Source organism: Macaca fascicularis, chromosome 4, assembly GCF_037993035.2.
Source record: "Macaca fascicularis isolate 582-1 chromosome 4, T2T-MFA8v1.1".
Classification (NCBI taxonomy): Eukaryota; Metazoa; Chordata; class Mammalia; order Primates; family Cercopithecidae; genus Macaca; species Macaca fascicularis.
In genome coordinates, this window is record NC_088378.1 from 25,517,388 (window position 1) to 25,529,245 (window position 11,858).

The following is an 11,858-nucleotide window of genomic DNA, read 5'->3' on the forward strand; positions in this document are numbered from 1 at the left end:
TACCTGTGATCCCAGCTACTTAGCCAGCCTGAAGTGAAAGAATTGCTTGAGCCTGGGATGTCAAGGTTGCAGTGAGCTGTGATCATGCCACTGCACTCCAGCCTGGGCAACACAGCAAGACCCTATCTCCAAAAAAAAAAAAAAAAAAAGTGAAGCATATATATGAATTACTTGGATAACATGTAACACTTTTTATAAGAAACTATGTAAACTAAGTAATCTTTATCTCCTCTTACAGCTTCTATATTATCTATTTGTGTGTGTGTGTGTGGTGTACCATTCTTGGAGGTACTGCAATACCAGGTAGATGTATGGAATGGATTGTGCAAGCTTCTATTCCATCTCCCTGCTCAAAAATACATTGAATATATTGACCTTGAATAGAGGACGTATCAGATTTTAACCTGTTAGGAACAGATACCACATTTGATCTTGCCTAAAAGGCCAAGAGATTATTTACATTGTGAAACCTCTCAACTAAAAATTTCTAGTGCAAATCTTTCTCCTGATCTCCAGTTATATAAACCTAATAGAGTGATTTATACATCCAGTTTGCTGGCTCACAAGGAATCTCAACTTCAATTTATCCAAACCTGCATTTATTATCTTCCCAATCCCCATGAGATTATCTGCTCCTTACCGCATGTTTTTTCTATTTAGTATCTGACTTGCTTAAGTCAGCAAAATGGAATATCTTTCTTTACTGCTTCTACTTATCTCCAGCCTCCATCATGTTGACTTGAGGGTATGTGTGCAAGTGCTTGTCAAGGTGATTAACCTGATCACTCAGGTTGTGTCCCTTCACTCAATTTGGTAGCTGAAACCAAATGTCTTCAAACAAGTTCTCTGTGACCTGACACTGCCTTCAGAGCGGAGCAACTTGATTAAATGGAGATGAGTCTCTAAAAACAACAAAACTTTTCTTACCCTTTTAGAACAACTCAGTTATTCAAGGGAATGAGTTTGGAATTGATCTTGTTGAAATAAGCCAGATATTACCTCTTCACATCTAAGTTGGAGTTCGGAGAAAGTAATAGACCTGCATGCTTCACATTTCTTCCTAAGCCTCTGAGCACTGTTGCAGAAATTTAAAACAATTCTTAAATCTCTTAAGCCCGTGGAAGAGGCAGTGCCACTGCCTTAGTTCCTGTTACTTCCTCAATTCCAGATGCCTTTGATGTCTCTCTACCTTTTCACTTTTCACTTCAGTCTGTAAGTTCCAGTTTAGGTGTCTGTTTTCTTCTGCTAGTTTGTGATCTTCTTTGGTTAGGAACTGTGATTATCCATCTTTGTATTTCTAGTTAATAACTTGTTTCAGTACCCGGAGCTCACAAGGGAGTAAATAACTGAACAATTGAATGATCCCCCCTAATATTCAACCACCATGAACTCTACCTCCTCCCTGCCTTTTGGAAGACTGCCTGTGTATCTCATCTCTAGGTCCCAAGTATATTGAGTCTAAATTATCTGGATGCTTGCTAAAAGTAGGATTGCCTATTACACAGATTCTACTATCTCTCAGCTCAGTTTTGCTAACATGTACATTTTGGACTTCCAGACTCTCAAACTGAGTGCCCATGACCTGTGGAACTATGTGTGTGATAACACAGGACACATATCTTCTTGTAATGTCAGTTGGGCCACTTTTTAGTTCTTTGAGACAAAATATTTATATTAAAATACGAAAATATGCAGCTAAAGCAAAATTTGGGGTAATTTTAAAAGCAAAATGTAAGATTTCAACTCATGAAACTTCAGAAATATTTTACGGTGGGATGGGACAGTTTCTGCTAAATCTTCATATCCCTGAGGATATACTTTTCCCTCTTCTGTTTTGGGATACTGAACTTCAGATGTTAAGTCTGAAAGTACTGTAGGTAGGTGACGCGTGTGTGTGTGTGTGTGCGCGTGTGTGTGCGTGCGCGTGTGTGCGTGTGCGTGCGTGTGTGTGTGCGTGTGTGTGTGTGTGTGTGTGTGTGTGTGCGTGTGTGCGTGTGTGTGCGTGTGTGTGCGTGTGTGTGTGTGCGTGTGTGTGTGTGCGTGTGTGTGTGTGTGCGTGCGTGTGTGTGTGTGTGTGTGCGCGTGTGTGTGTGTGTGTGTAGAAGGAAGGTTTTCCATGAAGATTCTATAGAAAGGATTTTTGAGTTTTGGCCTAAAAAAGTAACATTAAGGAAACCATAAAACCTCTTCAGAGTTTAGCACACCAGGGATAGCACTAAATGGCTTTCTAGTATCAAGATATAACCGTTTTAATAAAAGAAGATGAAATATCTTAAATCATCCTTCCCAGCAGCCATTGCCAAATGCCTTACTGCCCTACTTATTAGTTGCTTGTAGCGGGAATATGGGAGTAATCTGTCCCGCATGAAGCTAGAAATCCCTCTTGGTATGTCTAGATTTAAGACAATAGGATTTGAATGTTATCGTATTAATATATAAGTAAAACCAACAGAGCATCACGAAATTAGCATTAGTAATTTTCTTTAAGGAATGTCTCTGAGGATTTAAAAATCCCTTTAGAGAAATCATAAGGCATGCTTCTGTGTTTTTCTGTCATGCGTAACCACAACAGAGATTGCATGTGTTCCATAATTTTTACCAAAAGAAACAGATGGAGACCTGAATTTTGAGGGTTTTGTTTTTTAATGAGTCCCTACTACTCAAATGAGTTAGATTCACATATATTTAAAAATAATCATTTTTCTTCCATATAAGACTAACTAAGCATGAATTTAGCTGCCTTTTCAATTTTTGCACAGAAGTATTTTAGGTTCATTCAGGGTTTTTTTTGTTTGTTTTTTCTAAAGGAAGAAGTCTGTGAGGATTCAGTAGAATCCAGAGAACACTGACTAGTTGAATACTGAAAACTTCCTCCTTCGACTTGGTTCTTGGTTTTCGGTATCCATTAAATAAGGAGGCCATGCACTATCTCAAGTCTTTCTATCTTAAATAAGCTGTGATAGTATTGTAATAAACAAGGCTCTAGATGGAGGTTTTCCAAATGCAGGTCAGATGAACAGGTGATATCTCTTGTGTTTAGATTCGTTCAGTAAAGTTTACATCGTATGTGTGTGTGAGAGAAGGTATGTGTGAGTTGTGTGTATAACATATATTTATTTATTTTCATTTTTATTATTATGTTTTAAATAAAGACAAGGTCTCGCTCTATTGTCCAGGCTGGTCTTAAACATCTGAGTCCAAGTGATGCTCCCACCTCAGCCTCCTAAAGTGTGGAGATTATAGGTGTAAGCCACCACTCCTGGCCTATTTATTTATTTAGAGAGAGGATCTTGCTCTGTGGCCCAGATTCTACCTCACTGCAGCCTCCACCTCCTGGGCTCAAGTGATCCTCCCACCTCAGCCTCCCGAATAACTGAGACTATAGACAATGTACAATCACACCCAGGCAATTTTGAAATTATTATCATTATTTGTAGATTGGGGGAATCTCATTATATTGCCCAGGCTGGTCTCAAACTCCTGGGCTCGAGAAATCCTACTGCCATGGCTCCGAAAGTGCTGGGATTACAGACGTGAGCTACCATGCCTGGCCATTGTATATTTATGTAAATTTATCCAGTGAAAATATATTGACATAAGAAGGTTCAGGCCAAGTTCTGTAGTTTTTGATAGGTTCTCTTTCAAAGACATTATTTAAAGAGTGGAAAAGGTAGGAGATAAAATGTGAAACAAATATTGTTCTTAGATCTTAAATATCTTCACCGAAACACAGCGAAAATGTTAGGAAAAATCTTGTTGCTCATTGTTGGCTAACACAAGTTAGTGATTTACTTGAAATAAGTCTTGTGTTCTTATTTTGTTGTATCTAGACAGCCAAATTCTTTACTGTAATTCAAAGAATGTACCTACAGCCAGTGTTGATGAAATAGTAAAACAGGAAAACAAATGTAGTAAATTTCCAAATTATCCTTCTTAAGCTCACTGAAAAAGAGGCTAAGGATAATTTTTATTAAATGTACATGCACTTCTTTGGAAATATGTCAAGACTATTTAAAAACACACACAAGGTGGAGTGTGACGGCTCGTGCCTATAATCCCAGCACTTTGGAAGGCTGAGGTGGGTAGAAGGATCACTTGAGGCCAGGGGTTTGAGACTGGATAACATAGCAAGACCCAGTCTCTACAAAAAGTTTAAAAAATTAGTCAGACATGGTGGTGTACATGTGTAGTCCCAGTTACTTGAGAGGCTGAGGTGAGAGGACTATTTGAACCTCTAGGAGTTGAAGTTACAGTGAGCTATGATAGCGCCACTGTACTCTAGCCTGTGTGACAGAACAAGACCCTGTCTCAAAAATACATTAAATAGATACATAAATAAATAAATAACACACACACACACACAAATGATTATGGGCTACAATCTGAAAGCCTTGGTAGAGTTTATTTATACATAATTTAAAAATAAATGTATGCACAGAAAATATTTCTATGATTAAATAATGACATTAAAACAGTAATACTTCAACACTGGCAATAGGTTCAGATGAGTTTTTTGGATCAAACCAAAGATTCTTGGTAAGAAACATCAGTAAATTATAAACAGCTAGATGAAAATAGAAAATCATTAGCTCAGCAGGAGCTGTGTATGTGGGAGAGAAGAGAGCAAATTCGAAGTTGTATACAAATTACAGATGACATTGAAAATCTAGTTTATTTAAGAAGAAAACTGAATACTAAAAAATGGTATTTGAAACATTTTAATGGTTTACATGTGGACTTTTTCCTATAGTGATACAGTAGGTATATTATCTGTCGCTTAGAACAATGCAATAAGAATGACCTGTGATGATAATGAACTGCTCTGAAAAATCAGCCTGTTAAATTAACTTTTATGTTAACAAATCTTTCTTAGAAGTCAGTCTCTTTGCAGACTTATCTAGGCAAGGTTTCTTGTAACTCCCTCCCCACCCTTTCCTGTAGGTCATTGTTCTTAGAGGGAGTCACTAAAGGAAGTTCATCCTTCCTTAACCTTTTGCTTTAGCTATGGAGAGAAAAGATAAGGACATTTTTTTTTTTCCTTTTGTATGTTTGTAAGATTCCCTGAGACCACAGTGGAGAACTGGGCTGAGGTCAGTGATGATGAAGGCAAAAGCAACTATTAAAATAATGGTAGTCGGCCAGGTGCGGTGGCTAACGCCTATAATCCCAGAACTTTGGGAGGCTGAGGCAGGCGGATCACCTGTAGGTGGGGAGTTCAAGTCCAGCTTGACCAACATGGAGAAACCCCATCTCTACTGAAAATACAAATTTAGCTGGGCGTGGTGGTGCATGCCTGTAATCCCAGCTACTTGGGAAGCTGAGGCAGGAGAATCGCTTGAACCCAGGAGGCGGAGGTTGTGGTGAGTCAAGATGGCGCCATTGCACTCCAGCCTGGGCAACAAGAAATTCCGTCTCAAAAACAAAACAAAACAAACAAAACAAAAAAACACAAAAAACTCCATCTCAAAAAACAAAACAAAACAGTAATAATAATAATAGTCATGGTAGTCGTAGTAAGCAACAATCTTTCCCAAATCTCAGAGTATGTCCCATAAATTACTACATTTCATTGATCCCATAGTAAACTTTTTAGTAGTGTTGAAAATTATTTATATGAAATGGTTCATTAAATTTTTCTCTTCATTTACTTGTTGAGTCCCAAAGGCCAAGAATTTGTGCTCCTACTGAAGATGTCTATCCTCCTCCCCAAAGGGAACAGCTTGGGGACTAATAGAGATAGACACCAGTCTAGAGACATGTGCAAGATTAATGATCATAATTTTATAGTTTCGTTTGTTTGTTTTGAGACTGAGTCTCACCCTATCGCCCAGGCTGGAGTGCAGTGGCACGCTCCCGGCTCACTGAAACCTCCACCTCCCAGGTTCAAGCGATTCTCGTGCCTCAGCCTCCTAAGTAGCTGAAATTACAGGCATGCGCCACCACACCCAGATAATTTTTGTATTTTTAGTGGAGACCAGGTTTCAACATATTGGCCAGGCTGGTCTTAACTCCTGATGTCAAGTGATCCACCCTCCTTGGCCTCCCAAAGTGCTGGGATTACAGGTGTGAGCCACTGCACCCCACCCAATTTTATAGTTCTTGAAAAAAGGACTGACATACACTTATTATGGCTCTAAGGAACAGGTAGACAGCTAAACATATTTACTTGTTTCATTTTTAAAATACTAGTAAAATATCCGCTACCACAGAGAAATTATAAAATTGTCAAACCTATACAAAGTAGAGGATAACATAAGCAATCTCATGTGTTCATCTCCCAGGTTTACATTTTCTCAGTAAATGTTTCAATATGCATCTCAAATATAAAGACTGATTAAAAATAACCACTTTCACATTGAAAATTTTGAAAATAATCCAAATGAAAATATTTAAAGTGTTTTCACTTTAGATATTTCATTTGATGGGGAGAAAGTGTGGTATGATCTGGAGAAAAAACATGAACCTGAAATAACCCAGTCCTCTCAGTTCTTTCTAGAGGCTTAGTCCAATTCCACAGAAGAATAAACCAGGTCACTCCAGTAAAACAGTTGGTTTCTTCTCAGCTTTTTGGTCTTCTTTAGGGTTATGGATATATGAATGCAGATGCTGCAGAGTTAAAAGATAGAGTTTGTGTGTAACTTGGCTTTCCTGAGATCAGCATATTGACCATTGACACTCGTTTGGAAACATTAATGGAGCATACAACACTGGGAAATAAAACTGAGGAGATTGTGGTGAATGGTCAAAGAAGTCACTCTTGCCAGCAAACTCTAACAAAGTTTTTTTTTTTTTTTTAAGGCAGGGTCTCACTCTCTCGCCCAGGCCGGAGTGTAGTGGCCTGAACACAGCTCACCGCAACCTCTACCTCCTGGGCTTAAGCAATCCTCCCACATCGGCCTCCTGTGTAGCTGGGACCACAGGCAGGTGTCACCATGCCCGGTTATTATTATCTTTTTAATTTTTTTGTAGAGACAGGGTCTCACTATGTTGCTGAGGCTGGTCTCAAACTCCTGGACTCAAGTGATCCTCCTGCCTCAACCTCCCAAAGTTCTGGGGTTATAGGCATAAACCACCACACCAACCTAGAAAGAATATCTTTAAAGTTGCAGAGTGCAGGCGGGGATGTTACATAACACCAGTGAAACATACTGTTATCTGACACCAGTGTCACTCACTTTGGGGTGTAATAAGAATTTTAGGCTGGGCTTGGTGGCTCAAGCCTGTAATCCCAGCACTTTGGGAGGCCGAGACGGGTGGATCATGAGGTCAGGAGATCGAGACCATCCTGGCTAACACGGTGAAACCCCGTCTCTACTAAAAAGTACAAGAAAACTAGCCGGGCGAGGTGGTGGGCGCCTGTAGTTCCAGCTACTCGGAAGGCTGAGGCAGGAGAATGGCGTAAACCCGAGAGGCGGAGCTTGCAGTGAGCTGAGATCCCGTCACTGCACTCCAGCCTGGGCGACAGAGTGAGACTCCGTCTCAAAAAAAAAGAATTTTAATGATGACGATAATGATGATGATTTTTGAGACAAGGTCTTTTTTTGTTGCCCAGACTGGAGTGCAGTGGCTTGAACACAGGCTCACTGCAGCCTCCACCAGGGGGGCTCAAGCAATCCTTCCGTGTGAGCCAACTCAGTAGCTGGGACTACTGGTGTGCACCATGATGCTCAGCTATTTATTTATTTATTTATTTATTTTTAAATTTTTTGTACAGTCAGGGTCTCACTATTTTGCCCAGGCTAGTCTCAAACTCATGGACTCAAGTGATTCTTTCACCCTGATTTCCCAAAGTGCTAGGATTATAGGTATGGGCACTTTGCTTGAACTAGGCATGAGCCACCACATCAGGCTAGAAAGAAACTTTCTAAAGTTTTTGAAGTTGCAGAATGCTGGCAGAGATGTTACATAATACCATTGGAAAGATTGAAGGGGTGGCCTGCCCCTCCACACCTGTGGGTGTTTCTCGTTAGGTGGAACGAGAGACTTGAGAAAAGAAATGAGACACTTGAGAAAAGAAATGAGAAAAGAAATGAGACACTTGAGAAAAGCAATTAGTAAAGTATAGAGAAAGAAAAGCGGGGGCCCAGGGGACTGGCGCTCAGCTTACAGAGGACCCACGCCGGCACCGGTCTCTGAGTTCCCTTGGTATTTATTGATAATTATCTTTACCATCTTAAAGATAAGGGAGTGGCAGGACAATAGGATCATTGTAGGGAGGAAATCGGCAGTAAGACATATGAACAAAAACCTCTGTGACATGAATAAGTTTAAAGGAAAATGCTGTGCCTTGAGATGCATATGCAAACATCTCCATAAACCTCTTAGCATTACTTCAGCCTATCACATGGGGAGAAACCTTGGACAATATCTAGCTTTACAATACCTAGCTTTCCTAGGCAGAGGTCCCTGTGACCTTTGGCCCTGTACGTGTCCCTGGGTAGTTGAAATTAAGAGAATGGTGATGACTTTTAACCAGCAAGCTGCCTTCAGGCACTTGTTTAACAAAGACACATCCTGCACAGCCCAAAATCCATTAAACCTTGAGTCACCGCAGCACATGTCTCTTGCAAGGACAAGGTTGGGGGTAGGGTCACAGATTAACAGCATCTCAAATACAGAACAAAATGGAGTCTCTTATGTCTACTTCTTTCTATATAGACGCAGTAACAGGCTGATGTCTTTCTTTTCCCCACAAAGATAACCATTTTCTGGCATGGTTAAATTTTTTTTTTTTTTTTTTTTGAGGCGAGGTCTCTTTCTGTTGCCCAGACTAGAGTCCAGTGGTGTATTCACGGCTCACTGCAGCCTCAACCTCCCAGATACAAGCTGTCCTCCCACCTCAGTCTCGCAAGTAGTTGGGACCACAGGCATGCGCCACCACACTCAGCTACTTTTTAAAAATTTTTGCAGAGATATAGTCTCCTTATGTTCCCCAGTCTTATCTCAAATTCCTGGGTTCAAGCAATCTTCCTGCCTCGGCCTCCCAAAGTGCTAATATTACACGTGTTGAGTCACTTTACCTGGCCTTAATTTTTTTCCTTTGCCTGCTCTGTCAAGTAAAAATGTATTTTTCGCCATACCTTCCTTTGTGTGAGAATGTAGAATTAGTTTGGTTTAGAACTGTGTTTTTTGTTTGTTTTGTTTGTTGTTTTTTATTTTCTTTTTTAAGAGATAAGGTCTTACTATGTTGCCCAGGCTGAACTCAAACTCCTGGGCTCAAACAATCTTCCCATTTCGGCCTCCTGGGTAGCTGGGAGTAGCTGGCGCTTACCACTGCACTCAGCCTAATGGTTAACTTAATATGTCAACTGGGCTAGCTTATGATACCTAGATGTTTGATCAAACATGAGTCTACATGTTGCTGCAAAGGTATTTTTTGGATATGGTTAACATTTAAATCAGTAGGCTTTGAGTGAAGTGGATTATCCCCTATAATGTGGGTGGGCCTCATTCAATCAGTTGAAGCACAAGTTTGAGGTCCCCTGAGAAAGGATTCTGCCTCCAGACAGGCTTCAGGTTTGAGACTATAACATCAACTCTTCCCTGGGTTTCCAGCCTGCTGGCCTGCCCTGCAGATTTCAGATTTGCTCTCCTTCGCAATTGCATGAGCCAATTCCTTAAAATAAATCCATCTTACTCTCTCACTTTCTCTCCGTCTCATATATATACACACATCCTATTGGTCTTATTTCTCTGGAGAACCCTGACTAATACATAATGAACTCTTTTGTGATGTAGAAAAACAATGCAATCTAAACAATGATATATATTTTGACCAGGCTCTCAGCAAATCTCGAATCAAAAGATGTTAGTATTTTTACAATACTAGTATTAGGTAATTTGGTCAACATTTTTAACTATACATTGTTAAAAATTATAATAATAAGAGCCAAATGATTCACATGTATTATATATAATCTTCACAACAACCCAGGATAACATTATATAATTTTATATATGAGAATATGAGGTTCAGAGAAGTAAGTAACTTTTCCAAGATGCTTGTTGTTGAGTCTGTATTGGAATTCAATACTATTTTAATCAAGTTCATTGTTTATTAAATTAGATGGTTCTTTTTTAATGCAGCTTTTAAATGCTTAAATATTTTTGGTGATGCAGAGGCCACTATATGAAAAGTGTCTATAGATATATCTATATATTTAACATCTTTCTTAGAAAGGTCTTCCTTTTTTTGAGCTGAACTTTATCATGTGTTTTGCCCCCTGTAGCTACATTTCATTATGTTGGCTCTTCATAGCTATTTTACATGAAACAGTTCTTTAAAAAAAACTTTTTTAATAGGAAACAATTTTCAGATTCCTTCCCTCCAGATTGCTTTTACTAATCTCTGGCTAGCTGTTTGGAGGTAAGTTCCAGCAACTATTTTAAAAGTTTGACTCTAGGCTGGGCATGGTGACTCACACCTGCAATCCTAGCACTTTAGGAGGCTAAGGTCAGAGGATCACTTGAGCACAGGAGTTCAAGACCAGCCTGGACAACATAGGGAGACCATGCCTCTACAACAAATAAAAAAATAGCCAGGCATGGTAGTGCACACCTGTGGTCCCAGTTACTCGAAATGCTGATGTGGGAGAATTGCTTAAGCCCAGGAGGCAGAAGCTGTAGGAGCTGTGATTTTGCCACTGCACTCCAGCCTCGATGACAGAGTAAGACCTTTTTTTAAAAAAAAAAAAAAGTTTGACTCTAGTATCTTCTGCCCAGAGAACAATGAAATACTTTTCCCTCTTGTTTTAGATACTATGCTATCTTAATGTAGTCTATGATTTACTAGCTTTCTAACGTAGTCTTCTGTCTCTTTTTTGCAGATTCCTTTTTAAGAACTGGTCACTCATGTTTATATCTGTATGAAAGATATTTGCAGAACTTTGCATTTATCCACATTAAAATTTATATGATTAGTTTCAACCTAATGATTAAGTCTGCCGTGATATTTAATATTGTATGTTCTGCCTTTTTCAATGCGCAAGTTTGGTAAGCATGCTCTGTTAACTTATAGAAAGTTTAGTTTAGACATGTTAAATTTAAGTACTGGAGTAACATGCTGATGGAAAAATGTGAAGAGACTGATGGGAGAAAAATAAAGTTTTGGACTTTATTTGCTTTGAAACCCTAGTTGAAATTGTTACTAGTAAATTCGTGTTATGACAAAATCCATTAAAAAAGGAGAACATCAAGAATTGATCCTTGAAAAACAATTACATCTAAACATGGGAAAGCTCACTTCAAGTAGAGAAGAGAAAGAAAAAAAATAAGCATTGGAATCGGCTTTTTTCTGAAACATGGTAGGGGTTCAATAAATATTTTTAGAAATAGAATCTGTGCAAGAAGGGAAGGAGGAAAGCTTTGAGAGGAAGGGAAAAAAACCCTCAAAACAATACAGCATTGAGAAAGAGTGACGTCTACACTGTCAACAATTGCAGACAGATCAAGGAGAATGAGAAGTGATTTGGCAATCATAAAAAAGGTCACTAGTGACATCAGAAGTAACAGCTTTAGCCAAATGTTAGGGAAAAAAGTCAGAATGAGAGGTGTGAAGGAGTGAATTGATGATGAGGATGTAGAGGTTGAGTGCAGATTACTTTGTTCAGGAGTTGAGTGCTTTAAGAAAACTATTGGCTATTTGCTGTGCAGAGCAGTGAGACTGAATAAGTAGAATCAAATGTTTTTGTAGTTTGAGTAGAAAGATTCACTAGTAGGGAGACTGATGATGTTAGAGAAAGAAGGAATAATTAAAGATATACAATCTTGGGAAAAGCAGCCGGGACTGGATAAAGAACCGAGAGGAGGTTGTGAGGATGAATGTATTTTCCACAGAGTAATCAGGGAAATGCAGGTGG

General features: G+C 39.2%; 1 non-coding gene across 1 annotated transcript; it reads right to left on the reverse strand.

Annotated features, from left to right (window-relative positions):
* Positions 1-266: 266 nt before the first annotated feature.
* On the reverse strand, positions 267-456 carry LOC123573286 (U2 spliceosomal RNA). The gene has a single exon (XR_006698001.2). It is a non-coding gene; the product is annotated as a U2 spliceosomal RNA (small nuclear RNA).
* Between the last annotated feature and the right edge of the window lie 11,402 nt (positions 457-11,858).